We start from the raw sequence: 21,672 nt of genomic DNA, 5'->3' as shown, positions 1-21,672 counted from the left end.
CAGTTCCGGGGGGGGGGGGGGGGTGGCGCGGGGGTTACTGATGTTTCCCTGCTCTCCACCTTCTGGGCACCTGATGGGAGGCACTTCCGGGCTCCCCTGGGGTTGGCTGGAGCCATGCGATGAGTGCTGGCCAATCAGCTGCAAGCAGACGTGATGACGTCATTGCCAGGTTGGCGTATTTAATGGCTGAGGCAGGACCCTCTGCTCTCTTTCCTCTGCTGCAGTGACTAAGAACATTCTAGATAGCTGCTGCCTCATCAGCCTGGATCCTGCTATGAGGATGACCCAAACAGAGGCCCCAGGTGGTTCCCAACGGTCATGTAACATGAGCAAGAAATAAACTTTGAAGTCACTGAGATGTTGGGGTTCCCACAGCATGACCTCCCGTCTCAGCTGGTGTATCAATAGTCTATGGCCGCTGTGACAAATCACCACAAAGTTGGTGGCTTAACACAACAAACATTTCTTCCCTTACAGTTCTGGAGGTCAGAAGCCTGAAGTCAGTTTCAGTGGGTTGAAACAGGCGTCAGCAGGACCCTGCTCCTTTGGGAGCCCTTTGGGAAGAGTCTGTTTTCTCGACTTTTCCAGCTGCCAGCGCTGCAGTGCTGTGTCCCTCGGCTCAGGGCCCCTTCCTCCATCTTCAAAGCCAGCAGTGTAACATCTGACCTCCTCCCTCTCCTTCCCTCTTATGAGGACACTTATGATTGCATTTAGGGCCCTCCCAGATAATCCAGGATAATCTCCTATTTCAAGAGCCTTAACTTAATCCCATCTGTAAAATCTCTTTTGCCACAGAAGGTCGAATTCACAGGTTCCAGAGCCCGGGAACTAATATCTCTGGGGGGGGGGGCCGTTATTCAGCCTGCAACAGTGGGTTCACCTAGAAGCCAGGTTGCAAGGGCAAATCATTTATTTGGGAAGTGACCCTAGGAAGGAGAGTGAGGGAAATGACGGAGCCAAGAACGAGCACACTGTTGAGGTTACTACTGTGGGCAACTGAGGCTCAATCCCACAGGGGAATTCTGGGAGACACTGTAGAAAGGTGCCGTAAAGGATTAACCTCACCCAAAGAGAGGTCTAGTCTTTGTCCTTTGCTCCTGAGAGGTGGCCTGGAAGCCCTAGAATGTCTTGCTTGGTTAGAGTATCTTTGTTTACCTGGGACCTTGGGCCACACAGTCTACTCGATCAATATGATTTATACGAGGGAGCTTTGGTCACACTAGGTAGTAACAATGTGATTTATGGTGGTTGGGGCGGGGGGGGGTGGGCGTGGGTCACCCAGTGTCAGCCCGACCTCTAGAGGGGCTGGAGACTGAGGTCAGCCACACGGAGGGTCAACCATGTCTATGTGATACGGACTCAAGGAAGACTCTGGACACCAAGGCTGGGTGAGCATCCTAGGTTGGCAGTACACCGTGAGTGTCGTCACGCGCGGTCACTGGGAGAAGTTAGCGCTGTTCGCACAACTCCACTGGGAGGGGCCGACTGGATGTTCACACCTGGCGTCTCCTGGGTCCTGCCCCACACGCGCTCCTTCCCTTGGTTGATGTTAATCTGTATCCTTTCCCTGTAACAAACCATAACATGTCGCGTATGAGAGCTATCAGTGAGTCCTCGGGGATTATTGAAACTGGGGTAGTCTTAGGGACTCCAAACTTGCTGTTGGTGTAGATGTGAGGGTGGTCTTGGGGACTTTTACACTTTGCAAGAACACGCCTCAGCGTTGTTCCACCAGAGGCGTGAGGGATCTGGGGTGTTTATCCTCCAGCCCTATCTCTGCTTTGCCAAGGCTGCTCCTGAGTGCCACAGGTGCCAGCAGTAATGGACCAGTGTCATGGGGACAACCCACCGTGTTGGCTTCATCAAGCCTGTGCTGACTGATACTCTGACATTTGCTGAGAGCTTTGGAGGCGCTACGCACTGTTCAAATGCATTCTTTGCTTACAGAGCCTCAAGGTATTCTATGGTGTATTTATAAGCCCATCTTTGTGATGAAGAAACTGAGGCATGGAGAGGTTAAGTCACTCAAACAAGGCATATCGGTCTGCTGGGGCTGCCATAACAAAACACTAGAGGCTGGGTGGGAGCCGGGCGGTTGTTAAACAACAGAAATTTGTTTCTCACGGTTTCTGGAGACTGGAAGTCCAAGATCAAGTTGTCAGCTGGTCTGGGTTCTGGTGACAATGAGCTTCCTGGTTTGAAGATGGCTACCTTCTCACTGAACCTCATGTGGCAGGAACAGAGAGACAGAGAGAGAGAGAGAGAGAGAGAGAGAGAGAGAGAATGCATACCCTCTCCAGTCTCTTCTTTAAAGGACACTAACCCAGGGCGCCTGGGTGGCTCAGTCGGTTGAGCGTCCAACTTTGGCTCAGGTCATGATCTCGTGGTTTGTGAGTTCAAGCCCCATGTCGGGCTCTGTGCTGATAGCTGAGTCTGCAGCCTGCTTCAGATTCTGTGTCTCCCTCTCTGTCTCTGCCCCTCCCCAGCTTGTGCGCTCTCTCCGTCTCTCAAAAATGAATAAATGTAAAAAAAAAATTTTTTTAAGGACACTAATCCTACTGGGTCATGGTCCCCCCCATGACCTCATGTAAAGGCCCAATCTCCAAATACAGTCCCGCTGAGGATTGTGGCTTCAACATATGAACCTGGGAGGACACATTCGGTCCACAGCACAGGCTCACAGCTATTCAGTGCTAGAGCTGAGATTTCAACACTGACTCCACAACCCAAGCTTTTGCCCACCGCTCCTTGCAGCCAGCCAGGAAGGGCACAGCCTGTGGAGGGGAAGGGAGAATGGATGAGGGAGGCCTGGTGGGAGCCCTGGGAGGCCTGGGTTATCCCCAGGAAGCCTGGGCTTGGGGAAACCTGAATTTCAGCCTTCTTAGGGTGCTGAGAACACCTGAAGGTATAGTGGCTTCAGTGATTGCTTTAAAACCTAAGTTGGACCTGGTGACTTTCACAGTCAGAATTCTCCATCAGCTTCTCATCACTCGGGAAAAAATCTGGGCTCCTCCCCACAGTTTATAGCCCCTGTCACCTCCCTGCCCTCATCTCTTACCACTGTCACCCTCTTTCACTCCAGCCTCCTCGATGTTTCTCAAACACATCAAGCAAGTCCCAGCCGCAGGGCCTTTGCATATGCCTTTCCTCCCTCCAGGAAAAATCTGTGCCCCTGGTAGATGCATGCCTTGCTCTCTCTCTTCCTTCGGATTCCTGCTTCTGTCTCCCAATATCCCTTTTCTTGTCTTTTTTGGTAAGTAAATTATTTTTTATTGTGATAAAACACAACACCACCTAAAGTTTACTATTGTAATCATTTTATTTATTAGATTTTTTAAATGTTTTTTTTTTTTTTTTATTTTTGAGAGAGAGAGAGAGTGCGAGTCAGGGAGGGGCAGACAGAGAGAGGGAGACACAGCATCCGAAGCAGGCTCCAGGCTCCGAGCTGTCAGCATACAGCCCATTGCAGGGCTCGAACCCGCAAACCGCGAGATCATGACCTGAGCTGAGGTCAGACGCTTAACCGACAGAGCGACCCAGGTGCCCCTATTATAACCATTTTAAAGTATACAACTCAGTGGCATTAAATATATTCACCATGTTGTGTATGTTAGAAATAAGCCCATCAACCCAATCAAAGGAAGGATGTGAAGACTCAAATCACAGTGAAATGAGGCTTTAATCAATGTTCTTGCAAGCGCAGATGTCTGGTGGACAGGCTCCCTCGGGGGAGTCACAGCAGACAATTTATCCCCGGGCGTGTGGGTCCCTCCCTGGTTCCTCACTGGCTGAGGACTAGAGAGGTTCCAGCCTTCCCCGGACGTCAAGTATGCCCATGGCAGGCAAAAAGTAGTCTGATTGGAACAAATGTCCATCCCCTGAGGTGACGCAGAGACTTTCGGTCCCTCCTCCCTTTGCTCTTTGGTGCACGCTCCTTGCAAAGCCCACGAAAATAAGCCCCCAACAATAAGCCCACGAAACAGAGCGGGGGTGGGGTGGGGGGTGGGGGGGTGGAGGGGGGGGCGGGGGTGGGGAGAAGAACCGGGAAGTGAAGCGTCTAAGTATTTGAGACTCCATGGGTTGGGGTGGAGTGGGGGGTTCGTACATATTTCCAGTAGGTTGTAAACCTATTGTTAATGAGACAGTGCAGCTTTTATTTGGCATTTCTGAAAATGAATCATCTCTCTTACTTTTCAAAGCGTAACCTTCACTCCCCATTCTCCCCTCCATTCTCCTTGTCTTTTGTATTAATAAAGAACCTATTTAAAAAAATTTTTTTAAGTTTATTTATTTAGAGAGAGAGGGTGCAAGCGGGGAAGGGGCGGAGAGAGAGAATCCCAAGCAGGCTCTGCACTGTCAGCACAGAGCCCGACGTGGGGCTTGAACTCATGAACCGCAAGATTATGACCTGAGCCAAAATCGAGAGTCAGATGTTTAGCTGACTGAGCCCCCCAGGCACCCCAAAGCACCTCCATTTTCAACCTGGGCACATGGCCACCCAGGAAAACGACTTCATTTGGCAGCCTTCCTTGAAGCTATACCATGTGACTTTGGCCAACGGCAGCCACCTGTGCACCTTCTGGGCTCTGCCCTTGAAGGGAAGGAGTGGAGTCCCTCCCACTGGCTGGAAAGAGGACATGTTGGCGAGTCATCTCGGCCCCCCCTAGAGGTGGCAGATCAGAAGCCAGAAAGAGCCCACGTCCTCACTACAATGTAGCCAATCACCCCAGCCCCGGACCATCGACAGCCAGACTATCAAGTAAGTCGTAAATGAAGTTATCTCTGGGGACACCCGGCTCACTCCGTTGGAAGAGCACGCAACTCTTGATCTCGTGGTCGTGAGTTCAAGCCCCACGGGGGGTGTGGAGATGACTGAAATAAAGAAAGGCACTTTAAAAAAGTTACCTCTTGTTTGAGCCGCGGTAATCCTGGATTTCTGTTCCAGCAGCCCAGATGCTATTGTAACCAACAGTTCGGCCATAGGATCCCAAATACCTGGCATTATCTTAGCAGGTGGGCAGCTGGTAAGGACTCCCACCTGACAGGCTGGGAAGCCGGCGGCCCTTGTCACGCAGGGACAAAACATCCAGGTGGCCGGCTGCTATAAACCGCATGTGTGTCTTCCTCCAAATTCAGGTGTTGGAACTGAATCCCCAGGAGGGGGGCAACCGGAGGCGGGGCCTTTGGGGTGATTAAGTTATGAGGACGGGGTCCTCATGAATGGGAGCACTGGCCTTCTAAAAGAGACCCCAGAGAGCTCCCTTGCCCCACCCACCATATGAGGACGCGCTGAGGAGACAGCCATCCGTGAGCCAGGAAGCAGGTCCCCACCAAATACCAAATCTGCCAGCACCTTGACCTTGGACTTCTGGATTCCAGAACCTAGATATACATGTCTTTTGTTTATAAGCCACCCAGTCTATTGTAATCTAACAGGCCCAATGGACGGAGACGCCTGGCCTCTGTGAGATCCTTGAAGACAGCCTGTGACTCCAGGGAGAGTGGTTGGCTTTGCAGAGCACAGGGCATGCGGCTGTGGCCGGCACGTGAGTCAGAAGTGACCTGTGTTCCAGGGGCGCCTGGGGGGCTCAGTCAGTTAAGCGTCCGACTCTCGGTTTCAGCTCAGGTCATGATCTCGTGGCTTTGTGGCTTCCAGCCCCACATTGGGCCCTGAGTGTGGAGCCCGCTTGGGATTCTCCCTCTCTCTCTCTCTCTCTCTCTCTCTCTGTCTCTGCCCCTCCCCACTTGCGCTGTCTCTGTCTCTCTCAAAACAAATAGATAAGCTTAAAAAAATAACTTCTAAAAATAAAAACTAAAAAAAAAAAAAAAAAAATGACCCGTGTACTTTAAGCCATGGTATTTCCCTTGCTATCTGCACCCTTTCAGTTCCTGGCTTCGATGGCAAGGGTCTGATGTCAAACTCGGGTAGTGGTGGAGACTGCATGTTCCAAATAGCAACCATTGGGAGAGTGACGGGGGCGGGGAACCTGCATTTGGGGGCCTTGTGGCGACACAGCCTCGCATTTGCCTTAACTGATACCCACAGAAGAAGAAGGCTTCCTTCGGCAACCGCGACGGGGATTCAACGCACATAAAGCAAGCCGCCAAGGTGCTCAATAAACGTTCACTGTGTCCCCAACCACCGCCGCCTCTGCTTTGGGGAAGGAGACGCCCCTTCCCAAAGTGCCGGGAAGCTCCCTTGATATCTCTTTGTTGCCAGACAAGAAGCCTGGGTCCCAGACTGGTTTCCTCCAGCAACCACAGCTCCCGTCTGGCAGACCCTCTCCCACACGTTGTTCCCCCTCTGGTCCCGGTCACTCCGTTCCACCCCCCCCCCCCCAAGCCCCTTCCTGCCTACTCACTTCCCTTCGGCCTGCCCACCTGGCTTCCTTAAGTGCTTGTCCGCTAACCCCCAAAGCACACAGCCAGCAGCTGGCTGCACGGGGCCGGGTTTCCTGCAAAACTTTATACGATCCTCCTCTGACTACTAAGTGGTTAAAAATATCCACTCCGCCCAGGCAATTTTGCTAAGCTGGTGTCAGGGGGAGAAAGGGAGACGAGGGAGAGCTCACAAATGAAGCAAATTGCTGAAAATCGGATTTTTACTGTCTTATCTAGGAGCCACATGAGAGGAGAGGAGATTGCAATTTCTGCCGGAACTTTCTCACATCCCCGAGTCTGGGGCAAGAAAGTGGCGGAGAGCTGGGGAGGAGCAGGATGGAGGAGCCTGGGAGAGAGAACAAGAGGAAAGACAGAGGCTGAAGAGGGAAGGAGCAGGTGGGGGAGTGAGCAGGGGGCAAGGACAAGAGTCACATGAAAAGGGAGGGGTGGCAGCCGAGAAAGGCTGGAGGGGCCCCCGGGGGTCTGGATGCCAGACCTCAGCCAGGGGCTCCTGCAGGGGCTGTACCTCTTTCGGAGCCCCTTCACCCACCCACAGAGTCCGATTGTAATTGTCCAGCAAGGGCGGCTGGGTGGCTCGGTCGGTTAAGCGTCTGACTCTCGGTTTCTGCTCAGGTCACGATCTCACGGCCCCGCGTTGGGCTCTGTGCTGACAGTGCGGAGCTGCTTGGGATCCTCTCTCTCCACCGCCCCCCCCCCCCCGTTCCTCCCCTGCTCACTCTCTCTCTCAAGAATAAATAAATAAATTTTTTAAAATAATAAAAAGAAAAAAGAAATACAATCTATTGATTAAAAAAACAAAACAGTTGCTTTTGGGGGCTGGGTCATGCTCCAGTCTACAGGTTTTCTCTGACGAACAGACCATTGATTGCTTGAGCTGCCCCGGGTGTGCCAGGCATTGAGCTTCCAGCCCCTATGGCTGGCGGCCGTGAACCTCACACTTCCGGCAGACGAGGGAACCAGCCGGGCCTGCTCCCCCTGTCAACCTTGAGAGTCTATCCCTACGATCTGGGGCTCCCTTTGCCAAGAGCCATCTCGGTCTCCCCTGGGTTCGGAAGCAAACCGGGCTGCCTCGGGTTCACCTTCTGTAAGTGGGGATATAATATGTAATCGTTACCACAGCCTCGGTTATGCTGCACGACAAGCGAGCCCAGATTGCTGAGCTGGAAGAGGCCATGTCTCCGGGTTCCAGACAAGCTGCTTGTCAGCAGTCTGGGAGGTGGAACTCTCAAAAGACACTCAGTTATGATTCCAGGGCTGCACAAGGCCAGCACGGCAGGGGTGGGTCTTTCTGGGTCCCCGTCACAGGGGCAGGCCCCACACAGATGCCGACGCTTCTGCAAACACGGCTGCCGGCCGCCTGCCCCCTGCCCCCTGCCCGGAGCCAAACACTTTTCCGTCCTTCTCCCTGCCCCACATTCCTTCAGAGCTGGAGGTTAATAAACTCATCACTGATGAGCAGGGAACGCGTCTGCAGAGGTTTTAATTACAGCAGAAAATTGGCCCAATTGGTATTTAATGTAGAGTAAGTGTCGAGTTAACCGGTCAGGGCAGGACGAGCTGAGGTTTGCGTGAAGGTGTCCTGAGCCCCGCCTGGCCACGTTTTCCCGGGGAGCCTCCGAGGGCAGGGGACGCTGGAGTGCTGGCTCTCTGGGGGCTGCAGCCGGACCTCAGGGACCCCGGGAGAGCAAAGGAAGCCGCGTGGGGTGAAGAGGTGAGAAGACATTTCTGAAAGCTCAGCTCGGGGCTCGGCCGTCCGGCCTCAGGGCTTTTCTCCTTTGCAATGTTTGACCTCCATCTATTCCAGGCGGCCTTGCAGGGCGCGCTGGGGCTCCCGTGGACAGGGTGTAGGAGGAGCTGGGGAATGGGGTGCAGATCCGCTAGGACTCGGGGAATTTGTCCCCGGAGGGGGGCAAGGAGGAGCTGCAGAGATAGACTAAGTGAGGAGGGGGAGAGGAGAAAGCCCCCTCTCTGCCCCCCTCCCGGCCTCCCCCAGCCTCCCGGGTATGGCGCAGGGGAGCTGAGGAGGGAACCTTCTAGGAGAGTCCGTGTTCAAGGGAGAGGAAGAACAAAAAGCCCCAAATAATCAGAGGCCACAGAAGCCAACCCCACCCAGAATCCACTACAGTTTATGAATTTTCCATACTTTCCAGGCCCCCCAGGGTGACTGCGTCCCATCCAGAAAGACCGTTTAGAAATAAAACGCACAGATTCTGGGGACGCCTGGGCGGCTCAGTCGGTTAAGCCTCTGGCTCTTGATTTCAGCTCAGGTCGTGATCTCATGGTTCATGGGATCAAGCCCTTGTCCGGCTCTGTGCTGGCAGCATGGAGCCTGTTTGGGATTCTCTCTCTCCGTCTCTCTCTCTCTCTCTCTCTGCCCCTCTCCAAATCGTTCTCTCTCAAAATGAATAAATAAACATTTTTTTTATTTTAAGAAAAAAATTTTTTAATGTTTATTTCTGAGACAGAGAGAGACAGAGCATGAGTGGGGAGGGGCAGAGAGAGAGGGAGACACAGAATCGGAAGCAGGCTCCAGGCTCCGAGCCATCAGCCCAGAGCCCGACTCGGGGCTCGAACTCACGGACCGTGAGATCGTGACCTGAGCTGAAGTTGATCACTCAACTGACTGAGCCACCCAGACACCTCTGGACTGCCCAGCTTCTAACTCTGACTGTCACTTACTAGCTGGGTGACTTAAGGCAAGTGACTTAACCTTGTCTGTGTCTCAATTTCCTCAACTATAAAGGGGGGGGGATGTAATTTCTGATGGTTAGGCTAGGCTGCAGAAAAAGAGAAATGCAGCATCTCAGTGACTGAAAATCACAGGCTTATTTTTCACTCATGCTTCATGTCCATTTGGGGCCATTGCAGGGAGGGTCTGCTTATCAGAGTCACTGGCAGAGCAGTCACACTCTGGAACATTCTGGAACATTGCTTGCCGTCATGTCAGAAGGAAATAAGGGCCTTGGAAAGTCGTGCACGGGCAATAAAAAGCTCTAGTTGGGAATGCCAGGTGTCAGCTCCACTCACAACTCATTGGTTAGAAGTAATCACATGACCCCCCCCCCCCAGGTGGGCAGGAAGCATAATTCTTGGCCAGCACCACTGATGGCCTCCAGCTCGCAGGTTGTCGTAAAGTTAAGTGCCGTCATGAGTGTGAGGTGCTCAGGACAGTGCCTGGCATTCGCTGAGCGCCCTTTACGTGTTCCAGTTTTTGTGTTTTCTCAGGAAAGGAGACCTCACCCAGGGACTTAGTGCCTCTCTGATGCTGGTTGAGCCGGGCCAAGATGGACCAGTCGCTGGAAGCCTGGAAGATGTGCTCCAGGTACGGTCCAGATGTGTCCCGGGTGGGCCACCCGGATGGGCACGGGTAAACCTCCACGGGTAGGAGCCTGCTGCCACCCCCTCGTCGATCTTCACGTATCTGTTGGTCGATAGCCTTTTCTCTTGGCCGGGAGGGGCCCTCGCTCCGAGCCTTTCATTGACTCGGTTCTTGACCCAAAACAGAGGAGGTGACAAGGAACGGGAGGAAACAAGGCCCTGAGAGGCAAAGTCACTTGCTCAGGGTCTCCCAGCAAAAAGTGGATTCAAACCCAGACTTCTCCGTCTTCAGAGCTTTAACAAGCGCCACCGAGCTGCGTGTCTGAGGCCACCTCTGTGCCCCACCCACTCCACTAGCCCCCCCCCCCCCCACATGCCCCACAGCCTCCGTTGACCTTCCCTCGGGACCAGGCAGCTCCACAGAACCGCTGGGCTCCCCACCCCCCACCAGAGCCCACTTCAAGGGTGGGAACTGAGGCCTGCCAGGCTCCCAGGGAGCCCCCTGAACGATTGGCAGTGGCCGGAAAAGCACCGGTGACCCCAGGTAAGGCCAGGAGCCCCCGCAGACGCTAATCACCCCAGCAGAGCCCAGGCAGGCGGCCTCTCCCTGCAGCTTTGGCTTCTGCAAGAAGACAGAGCAACAAAGCAGTGCCCTTCACCAGCTCCCAAATCCTCCTCCAGCCCCCTCCCTCCCCCGCCATGGGGCACCACGGCTGGCTGTCTGGGAGAGGCCACTGACCGGGTTCCGGACCCGAGGTGGGGGGGGGGGCAGTGGGTGTCCTGGTCCCCTGGCTGGCAGAGGGACGAAGTGCCAGCCTGCCCTCCCCCCATCTGGGGGACGTCCCCTATGTACACACCGCGCTGTCCATCTTCTGTTATGAGGGGCAGAGATGTCCCCCCAAGCGCTCCGGCTTCCCAGGCCTCATTCGCTTCGAGCTAAGCCCTGCCTGGGGCCTCCTTGCCCAGCGGGGGCAGGAAAGGAGTAAAGAAGGATTTAGAGCCCCGCCCGCCTGCTGAGAGATTAGATGAGATCAATATACAGAGGGCCGGGTGAGATCCCGCAGAGGGGCTCCTTAAGACCTGTGACCCTGAGAGGTAATTAACGTGCTTGCTGGGGGCGGCCAGACCTCGCAGCACCTCTACCGGATTTGGCAGCCCCCATGAAGGGGAGGCTGGGGTCCTGGCTCCCTCCTACTCCTCCACACCAGCCCTGCAGGTTCAGAATCTGGGTCCTTCCTCCGGCTACTTTCTGGGGGCCGCGGGGGGGGGGGGGAGGGCCTGGCTGGATCATCATCATAATCTCTATCACTTACTGAGTGCTTGCTTTGTGCCCCGAGCTGCCTACAGCTTTATAGAGCTCCCTGATTTCACCACGATTCTAGAAGACAGGTTGCTATCATGAGGTCTATTCTGCAGATGGACTCACTGAGGCAAGGGAGACGAGGGGGTTGCCCGAGGTCACACCACAAGGAACCATGAATCTGGGATTCAAATCCAGGCATTCGGGGGCCAGAGCTTGGGCCCCCAAACTTTTGGACTATAGTTTCCTCCCCTCCGCCACCCCAAATTGGCTTTAGCTGTTGATAAAGCAACACTAATAACACCAACGTATTGTCCCCCCAGTCCTTGTTCCAACACCTTTAACCACCCGGAGCCTCCAAATGCAAGGGGAGACTCTGTGACCCGAAGCACATAACACAAAGTCCGGGCATCAGTGAAAGCATGTGAACCCAGAAGGTCCATATGCTCGGGAAAGAAGGGCATCCCATTAATCTTGTCTTGAGAAGCATAACGCCTGGCATGCAGTGGGTGGTCAATGTATTTTTGTGGAATTGAATCGAACTGACGGTTATGGCTCTTTTTTAAAAATTATTTATCTATTTATTTATTTCGAGAGAGAAATAAAGAGAGTAAGCAGGGGAGGGGCAGACAGAGAATCCCAAGCAGGCTCCGAGCACCGAGCCTGACTGGGGGGCTCGATCTCACGGTGCGTGACATCACGACCTGAGCCAAAATCAAGGGTCAGACGCTTAACCGACTGAGCCGCCCGGGTGCCCCATGGTTATGGCCTTGGCTTATCGTGTCTTCGTTGACACAATAACAAGATTGATTATGTTAAATGGGTCCAGGGAGTGACTCAAGGCGGCCACAGCAGCTAGCGCTGAAGGCAGGGAATGGGAAGAAATCTTGCCTCGTCCACCTACTAGCTGTGCCTCCATTCCTGCCTCTGTGAAATGGGTTATTGTGAGGGTTACAGAAAATTATGTCTATCAAGTGTCTAACATGGTGCCTTGCACCTAGTACTAGACAAACGTGAACTTCAATTTTTTAGGGCGCTGGCCGAAAAACTATATAAAAAAAACCCAAACCTAAGACCTCAAAAAAAAAAAAAAAAAAAAATCCTGGCAGCCTAGCAGCAACCTTGTGAGGTTCTAGGACTGTTGAAACAAAAGCAGAACTTGTTTTGACCACAAAAGGCAGGGCCGGGATCCTATTATATATAGAACGCCTGAATGGGGATTTGGAGAACTACCTGTGACACTGATATATGTAGAAAGGGCTGGTATCTGTCAGTCCTGGGCATTTGCACCTCCCAGCAAGCCCACCAAGTGGGTGCTACGATTACTCCATTTACAGATGAGGAAACGGAAGCTCAGCGAGGTTAAGACACTTGACCAAGATCACACAGTATGTCGTGGCCAGGCTGGGACTCAGGCCCGGCTCTGTCTGACCCCAAAGCCCTGCCCCAAGAAAGACTGGTAGACTAAACACCTAGCGATCAACAGTGATTTCCTCAAGGCTGGGAATGTGCGAGAACGCTGTTGTCTTTCCGTGTGCTCTGAGTGCGTTTCCTGCCTGTGATAGTTACCACAATAATAAAGCTAAATCTTTTTATTGTTTAAATTTTTTTTATGTTTATTTATTTTTGAGAAAGAGAGAGAGAGAGAGAGACAGAGCACGAGCAGGAGAGGGGCAGAGAGAGAGGGAGACACAGAGTCTGAAACAGGCCTCAGGCTCTGAGCTGTCAGCATGGAGCCTGATGCGGGGCCCGAACTCATGAACCGTGAGATCATGACCCGAGCTGAAATCGGATGCTTAACCAACTGAGCTACCCAGGTGCCCCAAAGCTAAATATTTTTAAATTCTTTCTAAATATAACCCTTTGAAGGGGAAAAAATAGCTACAGACAGAGAAGGAGGGAGGCAAACCACAAGAGACTCTTAAACACAGAGAAAAAGCTGAGGGGGGATGGGGGGTGGGGGAGAGGGGAAAACGGGTGATGGGCATGGACGAGGGCACTTGTTGGGATGAGCACTGGGTGTTGTACGGAAGCCAATTTGACAATAAATTACATTGGAAAAGAGAGAGAGAGAGAGAGAGCACAATGCGTGAGCCAGGGAGGGGCAGAGAGAGAGGGAGATAGATAAATCAATCAATCAATCAGTCAATCAATCAATCAAACCCTTTAGGTAAGAGGAAAAACTCAAAAGGAAAAGCCCTTTGCGGTTAGGGTCCCCCTGAGAAACAGACTCTGTTATGTGGGTGACTCGAGGTCCGTTACAGAAATGGGCTTCAGGGGCTGGGTCACAGAAGAGCGGACCGCTGTTGCACGTGACCCTAGGGTCCTGGGAGGCTGGGGAGCTGTTACCACCCCCAGGAGCTGTGGTCCTGGTCAGGTGAGTAACCAGCTCACAGCTGACCCCTCTGCCCTCCCTCCTTCCATCTCCTACCAGCGCCCCCTGTTGGCGAGATCCGGGGAAGCCGGAGGACCAGGGAGCCCCATCGGGCTCCCAGCACCCTGAGGCGGGTGGAGGAGGGTGAAGGGTCAATCTTGAAGGCCACAGGGGACTAGCTTATCCTATCCTCTTTAACTTAGAATTCAGAACCAGCTCTTGTACCGGTGGGAACACCTTTTGGAGAAATATTTGTTCTCCTGCACAAGATGATACAGACAAGGACTTTGGCGAGAACAAAAAGTCAGTAACAACCTCAGATAAAGCCAGGGGGAACGATGAATTATTAAGCGAATTATGGTCCCGACTATGGAGAACGAGACCCAAGAAAGGTCGTGCCAAAAGCACCCAAATCTTCTGTGACCGTAGTGCATTGAGTCGTGTCCCCCCGCGCCCCTCCCAAAAAGGATGCCCAAGTCCTAACCCCCCAGTACCTGTGAACAGGACCTTCTTTGGAAATAGAGTCTTTGCAGGAGTGATAAGGATCTCAAGGTGAGATCGTCCTGGATTTTAGAGTGGGTCCTAAATCCGCTGGCTGGTGTCCTTGCACGAGAAAGGAAAGGGAGCTTGGGGAAACACGGGGAAGAAGCTCAAAGAATGCCAGGAGCCCCCAGAAGCTGGAAGAGGCAAGGAAGGATCCTCCCCGAGAGCCTAGAGCCTTCCAAGGGAGTGTGGCCCTGCTGTGTCACTTTGATTGCAGACTTCTGGGCTCCAGAACTGCGAGAGAACACATTTCTATTGCTTTAAGCCCCCCAGCTTGTGCAGCCACAAGAAACTAACACAGTGATAAAAGCAAGTTTCAGAGCGATGTGTGCCCTATCATATAACTGCTGTTTAAAATGTTTTTTAAAAGCACGTGTAGTGTTGTGGTTGATGCCCTGGGTCCATCTGGGGTCACCTGAAGCTTTAGTGGACAGTTCCCATAAAGCCTTGCAGCATCCCACCCCAAACAGCTACATCCCCACCTGGGGGAATTTTCTTAGGGGTCAGCAAGGCAGGGATCGCACCGAGGAGCAGGCCTCTGTCAGGGACGGATGGGAGCTGGCGGCTATGCCCAACTCCCTCACCTGGGTGGTGGTGGCGGGGGGGGGGGGGGGGGACAACGCTGAGATGTTCAATCTACTCCCAGCGCCTTCCAGAGGTCCCCAGGAGGACTGAGCCCCAGGTGCCCACAGGGGTCCCCTGCTCGTTAATGCCCCACCCTGCTGGCTTCCTACCTTCCCTGTTGTATTAACTGTCTAATCCCGATTCACCAATTACCCAAGTTCAGTGCCTTAAGATGATGATCATTTCTTATCTCTCATGTTTCTATGAATCGGGAATTCTGACCAGGGCACAAGGGGAACAGCGTGTCTGCTCCTCAGTGTCTGAGACCTCAGCTGGGAGCCTCAAAGGTGGGGGCTGGAGTCATCCGGAGGGCGACACTAGCAGGACTGCTGGCTGACCCTGGCTGTTGCCCGAGGACCCCACTGGAGCTGTTGTCTGTAACACCCGCATGTGTGACCTGGGCTTCCTTACAACATGGCTGGGGTCCAAGGGTAAGGATTGAAAGACAGAGGAGAAGAGGAGGAGGGGGAGGAGGAGGAGGGAGAGGAGAAGGAGGAGGGAAAAAAAGCCAAGAGGGGAGCCCCAGGTGGAAGCGGTCCTCTCTTCTGTGACCCAGCCCCTGAAGCCTGTCAGAATCACCTCCTTTATACTCCATTGGTCAGAGCAGTCGCAAGCCCCGCCCAGGTTCAAGGAGCGTGCACAGACCCCGCCTCTTGTGGGAGGAGCCTCAGCCTGTTGTAAAAAGAACCTGAATAGTGGTATAAATACCAAGGGTGGACATCTTTGAAAAATCACAAGCTGCCCCTCCTTTTTCACTTCCCCAACCCCCTACGGCTGTTTCCTCGGGTCGCCTCCCAGACCGACAACTTGCCCCCAAACCCTTGCTTGTCTCAGGGTTTTTCCTTTGAGGGAACTCAGACTAAGCCGTCACACAAATCAGGGGCGCCCGGGGGGCTCCGTGGGTTAAGCGTCTGACTCTTGGTTTGGGTTCAGGTCGTGATGTCACAGTTCAGGGGTTCGAGCCAGGCATAGGGCTCTGCGCTGAGTGCAGTGACAGAGCGGAGCCTGCTTGGGATTCTCTGTCTCCCTCTCTGTGCCCTGCCCCCGTTCTCATTCTCTCTCCCTCTCTCTCTCTCTCTCTCTCTCTCTCTCTCTCTCTCTCTCTCGAAGTAAATAAATAAGCATAACAAAAAGACATCACACAAATCAATACTACATTTATATAGGTGGGTATAGGTGTATGTAAATGTTCAAAAAAAAAAAAAAAAAGATTTGTAAGGATATACACCAAACAGACAACAGTGGGTCCTCTAATGAGGGAACTGGAATGGGGGACAGGAAGGTTCATCTGTAATATCTGATTTATTTGTTTGTTTGTTTGTTTATTTATTTATCTTGCCCCAAGGAAGGATTTCCTGCATCCCCTGTGGAACATAATAGACAAAGGGACAAGGTCAGGAAGCGCTCACAACTTACTACTTATGGTAACACTAGCCCTGAAGCAGCTATGACTCTCTGGATACACACACACACACACACACACACACACACACAGGAAGCAGGACGAAAGGGGCTAGAGGCAGCCCCTCTCTGTACCCTAGTGGCAGGGTGCCAGCAACCCGTTTTACCGCTGAGCTGAGGGCTTGGGGTGGTTCAAGGGTCCAGGATTTCTGGGAGACTGGAGAATGGCCTCCCTCCAAGAGCATTCGAGCCTCGGTTACCCAATCTTTGAAAGGGGTATGATCACGGCTAGCCCACAAAGCTGCTGGTGAGGGTGACATACCTTATTCCACATGAAAGTGACCGACACGACACAATAACAGATGTATTGAGTAGCAGCTATGTGCCAGGAGTTGTCTTAAGCGTTTTGCATGTGTGAGTCGATGCAAGTCCTCACAGTAAGCTCTGAAGTAGGAACTGGAGTCTCAGTTTTTGTAAAAGAGGAACCAGAAAGGTTAAGGAATGGGTCAAGGTCACACAGGAAGGCTGCCAGACCCTCAGCCTTCCTTTCCTTCTGACACCAGATGCAGTGCTCCTTCTACCCGTCATTTCTACCCATTTTTCCCAAGGCAGGGGGAAAGGAATGAACACACAGGAAAAGTCAGAGCTACAGAAAGACCCTTTTCTTGGGCCTTGAAAGGACTCGGAGCCGGGTGGCTCAGTCGGTTAAGTGTCCAACTCTGGATCTCAGCTCAGGTCATGGTCTCACAGTTTGTGAGATCGAGCCCCATGTTGGGCTCTGCGCTGACAGTGCGTAGGCTGCTTGGGATTCTCTGTCTCTCTCTGTTCCTCTCCCTCTCTCTCTCTCTCTCTCTCAAAATAAATAAACTTAAAGAAAAAAAATCAATCAAATTAGGGAGGAGGAGGGCTGGTATAACCCAAAGAGCAGATTCCATCCTTAACCACCGTCTGGGTTCCACCCGGACCCTCCTCTCCAAACCAGTGGTTTGGGCCAAAGCTGGTGGGGGACGTGTCTCCTTCAAGATCAGAGGAAGGGGTTTCCCCCTCCCCTGACTCCCATTTCCCTTTAAAGGGGGGAAAAGCTCCCTGTGCAATGAGGCAAAGCAGCGGGTTCCTGGGGGCCTCGCAGCCCTGTTGCCATAGCAACCAGACTCACTAGCAGTTTCTGGTACAGGAGTTGGCTGGGTCCACAGCTTGGGCTGTTGGGGATGAAGGGGTAGGAAGGAGACCTCAAGGGCATCCTCTTGCCCTCAGACTGGACCGCCCACACCCCACTGCCAGAGGAGGCTAGGAGCCCTCATCGCCCCAGAGACACAGGAGGGGCCACTCCCACCCTTGAACTTCCCTCCTGAATCTGGGGCAGCTGTTTAAATTTTCCAACTTTTGGGGCGCCTGGGTGGCTCAGTTGGTTGAGCGTTCGACTTCAGCTCAGGTCATGATCTCGTAGTCTGTGAGTTCAAGCCCCGCGTCGGGCTCTGTGCTGACAGCTCAGAGCCTGGAGCCTGTTTCAGATTCTGTGTCTCCGTCTCTCTCTCTCTCTCTCTCTCTCTCTGTACCTCCCCTGCTCGTGCTCTGTCTCTCTCTCTCTCTCAAACATAAATAAACATTAAAAATTAATAAATAAATAAATAAATAAATAAATAAATAAATTTTCCAACTTTTGTCCACCCTGGAAGACGATGGTGAAACCTCCCAGGACTCACACAGCATATGGACCATACCCAGCTCTAGGGCACATTTTCTTTTCTGTTTCCATCTTCCCCCTCCTCCCCCGCCCTTGACTGAGGTATTACTTGGATAAGGTGAAGTGCACCGATCTTAAGTTTTCGCTCAATGAATTTTTATGCAAGTATATACCTGTGTCTCCACCACCCAAACCAAGAGAGAATATGTCCATCCCTCCAGAAAATTCCTTCATGCCCATTCCTGGAAGCCCAAATCCCCTAATCTGACTCTGTCACCATAGATTCGTTTTGCCTGTCCTTGAATTTCACATAAATGGAACCCCACTGCGTGCCCTCGTCTGTCTTGTGTCATTCACATAACATCAAACCTGTGGCAATCATCCTTGCCATCACAAGTATTATTAGTCTGTCCTTTTTCTTTGTCGTGTAATATTCCATCGTCAGACCATGCCACAATTTGCTCCTGTATTCTGCTGTTGATGGATATTTGAGTTGTTTTCAGTGATTGCTTCTTGTGACAAAGCCGCCATGAACCTTCTTGTATATGAACACAGTTTATGTTTCTGTTGGGTAAATACCCAGGAGTGCAAGGGCTGGGTCATTGGGCAGGTGCGTGTGCAATTTTAGGAGACACTGCCAGTTTTCCAGAGTGGCCGTATCATTTTACATTCCCACCAGCAGTGCATGAAAGTTCCAGGGGTGGCTGGCTGGCTCGGTTGGAAGAGCATGTGATTCTTGATCTCAGGGTCATGAGTTCGAACCCCACATTGGGTGTAGAGATTACTAAAAAAAAAAAAAAAAAAGTTCCAGTTGTCCACATCCTTGTCAACACTTGGTACCATCAGTCTTTGTCATTTTAGGCATTCCAATTGGCTATGTTGTGAGATTTCACTGTGGTTGTGTGTGCATTTCTCTGATGACTTAGGACATTGAACATCCTTTCGTGTGCTTATTGACTATTTTGACACTTCTACTTGGCAAATTGTTCAAGTCTTCTATCATTTTATAAATTTGGTTGTCTTTTCCTTATTGATTTGTAGGAGCTCTTTATGTGTTATGGATATGCATCCTTTGTCAGATATACCTGTTGCAAATATCTTCCTTTTGGGAGAATATTTCCTACTCCAAATTACCTCCCCAAGTTCTGGACTGAGAGAGGGCACAAAAGCAAAGAGTCACAGGGTCTCCTGGGTGGCTCAATCGGTTAAGCATCTGACTCTTGATTTCTGCTCAGGTTGCAATCTCCTGTTCATGATATCGAGCCCTGAGCAGGGCTCTGTGCTGACAGTGAGGGGTCTGCTTGAGATTCTGTCTCTCCTTCTCTCTCTGCCTCTCCTCTGCTCATGCTCTCTCTCTCTCTCAATAAATAATTTTAAAAAGCAAAAAAAAAAAAAAAAAAAAAAAAGAGCAAATAGCCACAGATTATTTTCATTTTCTATCTTCATGAAGAAGGCCGTTCCCCGGTTTATTGAATGCCCGTGACATGCCAAGGACTTTCCATCACTTACATCCTTAAATAGTTACAACCTTCTTATTTAATTCATTTAGTCAACCTATATTGGACATCTAATAGATGCCAGATATTGTGGGACACGATGAGAGTGAGAGTCAAGGGCCAAAAAGGGACTGTGCTCCAGTGGAGAGTGGCGAGGCACTGCACACATGAAGACAGAGAAACAAGGCAATATTGGAGGGTGGGAAGTGTCAAAGAGGTAGTGGGCGGGGGTTGGGAAGGTCCCCTGGAGGAGGTGCCATGGAGCTGGGACTTGAAGAAGGCAGTAGAGTTAGCCATGGTGAGATCTAGGAGGAAGGGTGTTCTAGGAAGGGGAACAGCCAGTGCCAAGTGTCTGTGAAGCTGGTGTGCGGTAAGCAACGGGGAGAAGGGTCCCGAAGAGGCTCAGCGAGGGATTTGAATTGAATCTAGGAGCCACCGGGATGGAATGCAGGGTTCTGAACAGAATGACAACTTTCTGGTCTTTTCAAAGACCCCTCTGGGCCCCTGCAAAGACGGATAGGAGTAAAGGCAGAAGCAAGACTCCAGGGCAGAAGTAACAATAATCCAGGTGAGCCGTGAGGGGGGCTGGGCTGGGGTGGGGGCCACAGAAATGGGAAGAAGTGGGTGATGTCTAGGGGACATTTTCTTTTCTCTGTTTCCTTCTCTTTTTTTTAAATGGAGTGTTAAGGGGCACCTGGGTGGCTCAGTCGGTTAAGCATCTGACTTCGCTCGGGTCACGATCTCGCGGTTCGTGGGTTCGAGCCCCGCGTCGGGCTCTGTGCTGAGAGCTCGGAGCCCGGAGCCTGCTTTGGATTCTGCGTCTCCCTCTCTCTCTGCCCCTCCCCTGCTCATGCTCTGTCTCTCTCTCTCAAAAAATAAATAAACATTAAAAAAAATTAAAAAATAAATAAAATGGAGTGTTAACTTGGATAAGGTAAAGTGCACAGATCTTCAGCTTCAGCTCAGTGAATTTTTATGCACATACATACCTGCGTATCCACCACCCAAACCAAGAAGGAATATGTCCATCCTTCCAGAAAATTCCTTCATGCCCATTCCTGGAAGTCCAAAGCCCCCAGTCTGACTCTGTCATCATAGATTCGTTTTGCCTGTCCTTGAATTTCGTGTAAATGGAACCTTACTGTGTGCCCTCTTCTGTCTGGTCTCTTTCACATAACATTGAACTTGTCAGGATCATGCTTCGTGTTCTAGTTGAAGATGGTTGTTATCCTCGACTTAGAGGGAACTGAATCTCAGCGAGGTTAAGTGACTTGCCCAAGGTCACACATCTAGGATATGGGGAAAGGGCAAAAAAATCCAGGTCTGACTGTTCAATTATATGCAAGATGTCATCTTGTGGGTGGCATGACCTCGGGAAACCTAGAGACACGGGGATTCCAGATGGTGGGGGGCTACAGGGTCGGGACCTGCAGGCCCAGAAAATCCACCTGTCTTTATTGTTGTGCCTACTTGCCCCGGGGCTGCAGGGCAGGCAAACGGGCAAGCTGCAAATGGAAAGGAGACCCAGTGCGGCATGAGATGTCCCACACTAGCCTGGGCCCTGTCTACCCAGCAGGACCCATTCAGAGAGATGACAAGGATCCATGGGCCCTCCAGAGAGCCAGGAAGTCCTGGTTGGTTGTCGAGTGTTGGCGGCTGGGGGGGTGGGGGGTGGTGCTTGGGAGCTGCGGCTGCCAGCCCCATCAGCACCACCGTCATTATCCCAGATTTATGTGTGTATAATTCTTCTCCCCCCACCCCAGTCTCTCCAGCATCTCCCCTGGCTGCAAACCCGACTCCCCCGGAAACAGGCGAGGAGCCGCCTGCCTGCCACCGGGCCATTAGCAAGCAGGGAAGGGGGTGTGGGGGAGGGAGCAGTCAAGCAGTCGGCAGCAGGGAAGGGATGGGGAGGGGGGAACCGGGAGAGGACGAGGGAGGAGGAGGGAGGCGGGAACTGGGAGTTAGGTGGCAAGATGGGAGAGGAGAGAGGAAGGAAACCGGGTGGGGAGGGGAGAGGGAGCCCAAGCTGGGGTGGGGGGTGGGGGGGAACACGTGTCCCGTTTGGCCGCACATCGTGGGCCCAGGAGCAGCCGAGGCTCTCCTGCGCCTTCTCTGGCCAATGCCAAGGCCGAGGAGGGACTCTCGGGGCGCCCCAGGTCCAGGAATTGTTCCAAAGCCACGCTCCCGGACCCCCGTCTGGGAACCGGCCCACTGCGTCCCTCTGCCGAGGAGCCCACTTTCGGGGGCTGCCTCTGAGCGGGGCCCGGACCTGGGGAGGGGGGGGTGCCGGCTGCTGGGCTCGAGGCAGAGCCGGGAGCAGACGATCCCCCCCCCCCCCAACACACAGCACGGCCCCCTCCTCCCCAAGTCCCACCCCGCCTTCCAGCCCCTCTGGGGGCGCACGAGAGGCCCTTCCATTCCGAGGGAAATCAATGCCACGTTAATGTAAGATTTCCAGGCGGGGGGGGGGGGGTGCTTCATAAAAGATGTATTGTTTCCATTGCCTGCTCGCGGCTCCCTCCCCAGCATC

General features: G+C 52.6%; 1 long non-coding RNA gene across 1 annotated transcript; it reads left to right on the top strand.

Annotated features, from left to right (window-relative positions):
- The first annotated feature begins 1,289 nt into the window (after positions 1-1,289).
- Positions 1,290-6,966, top strand: LOC122236602. The gene is made up of 3 exons (XR_006214687.1): positions 1,290-1,556; positions 6,047-6,109; positions 6,619-6,966. It is a non-coding gene; the product is annotated as an uncharacterized LOC122236602 (long non-coding RNA).
- The last annotated feature ends 14,706 nt before the right edge of the window (positions 6,967-21,672 follow it).

Source organism: Panthera tigris, chromosome A2 (assembly GCF_018350195.1).
Source record: "Panthera tigris isolate Pti1 chromosome A2, P.tigris_Pti1_mat1.1, whole genome shotgun sequence".
In the NCBI taxonomy this organism is placed as follows: domain Eukaryota; kingdom Metazoa; phylum Chordata; class Mammalia; order Carnivora; family Felidae; genus Panthera; species Panthera tigris.
Note: the sequence above shows the minus strand (reverse complement) of the source record. Positions and strands in the feature narration are given on the sequence as shown.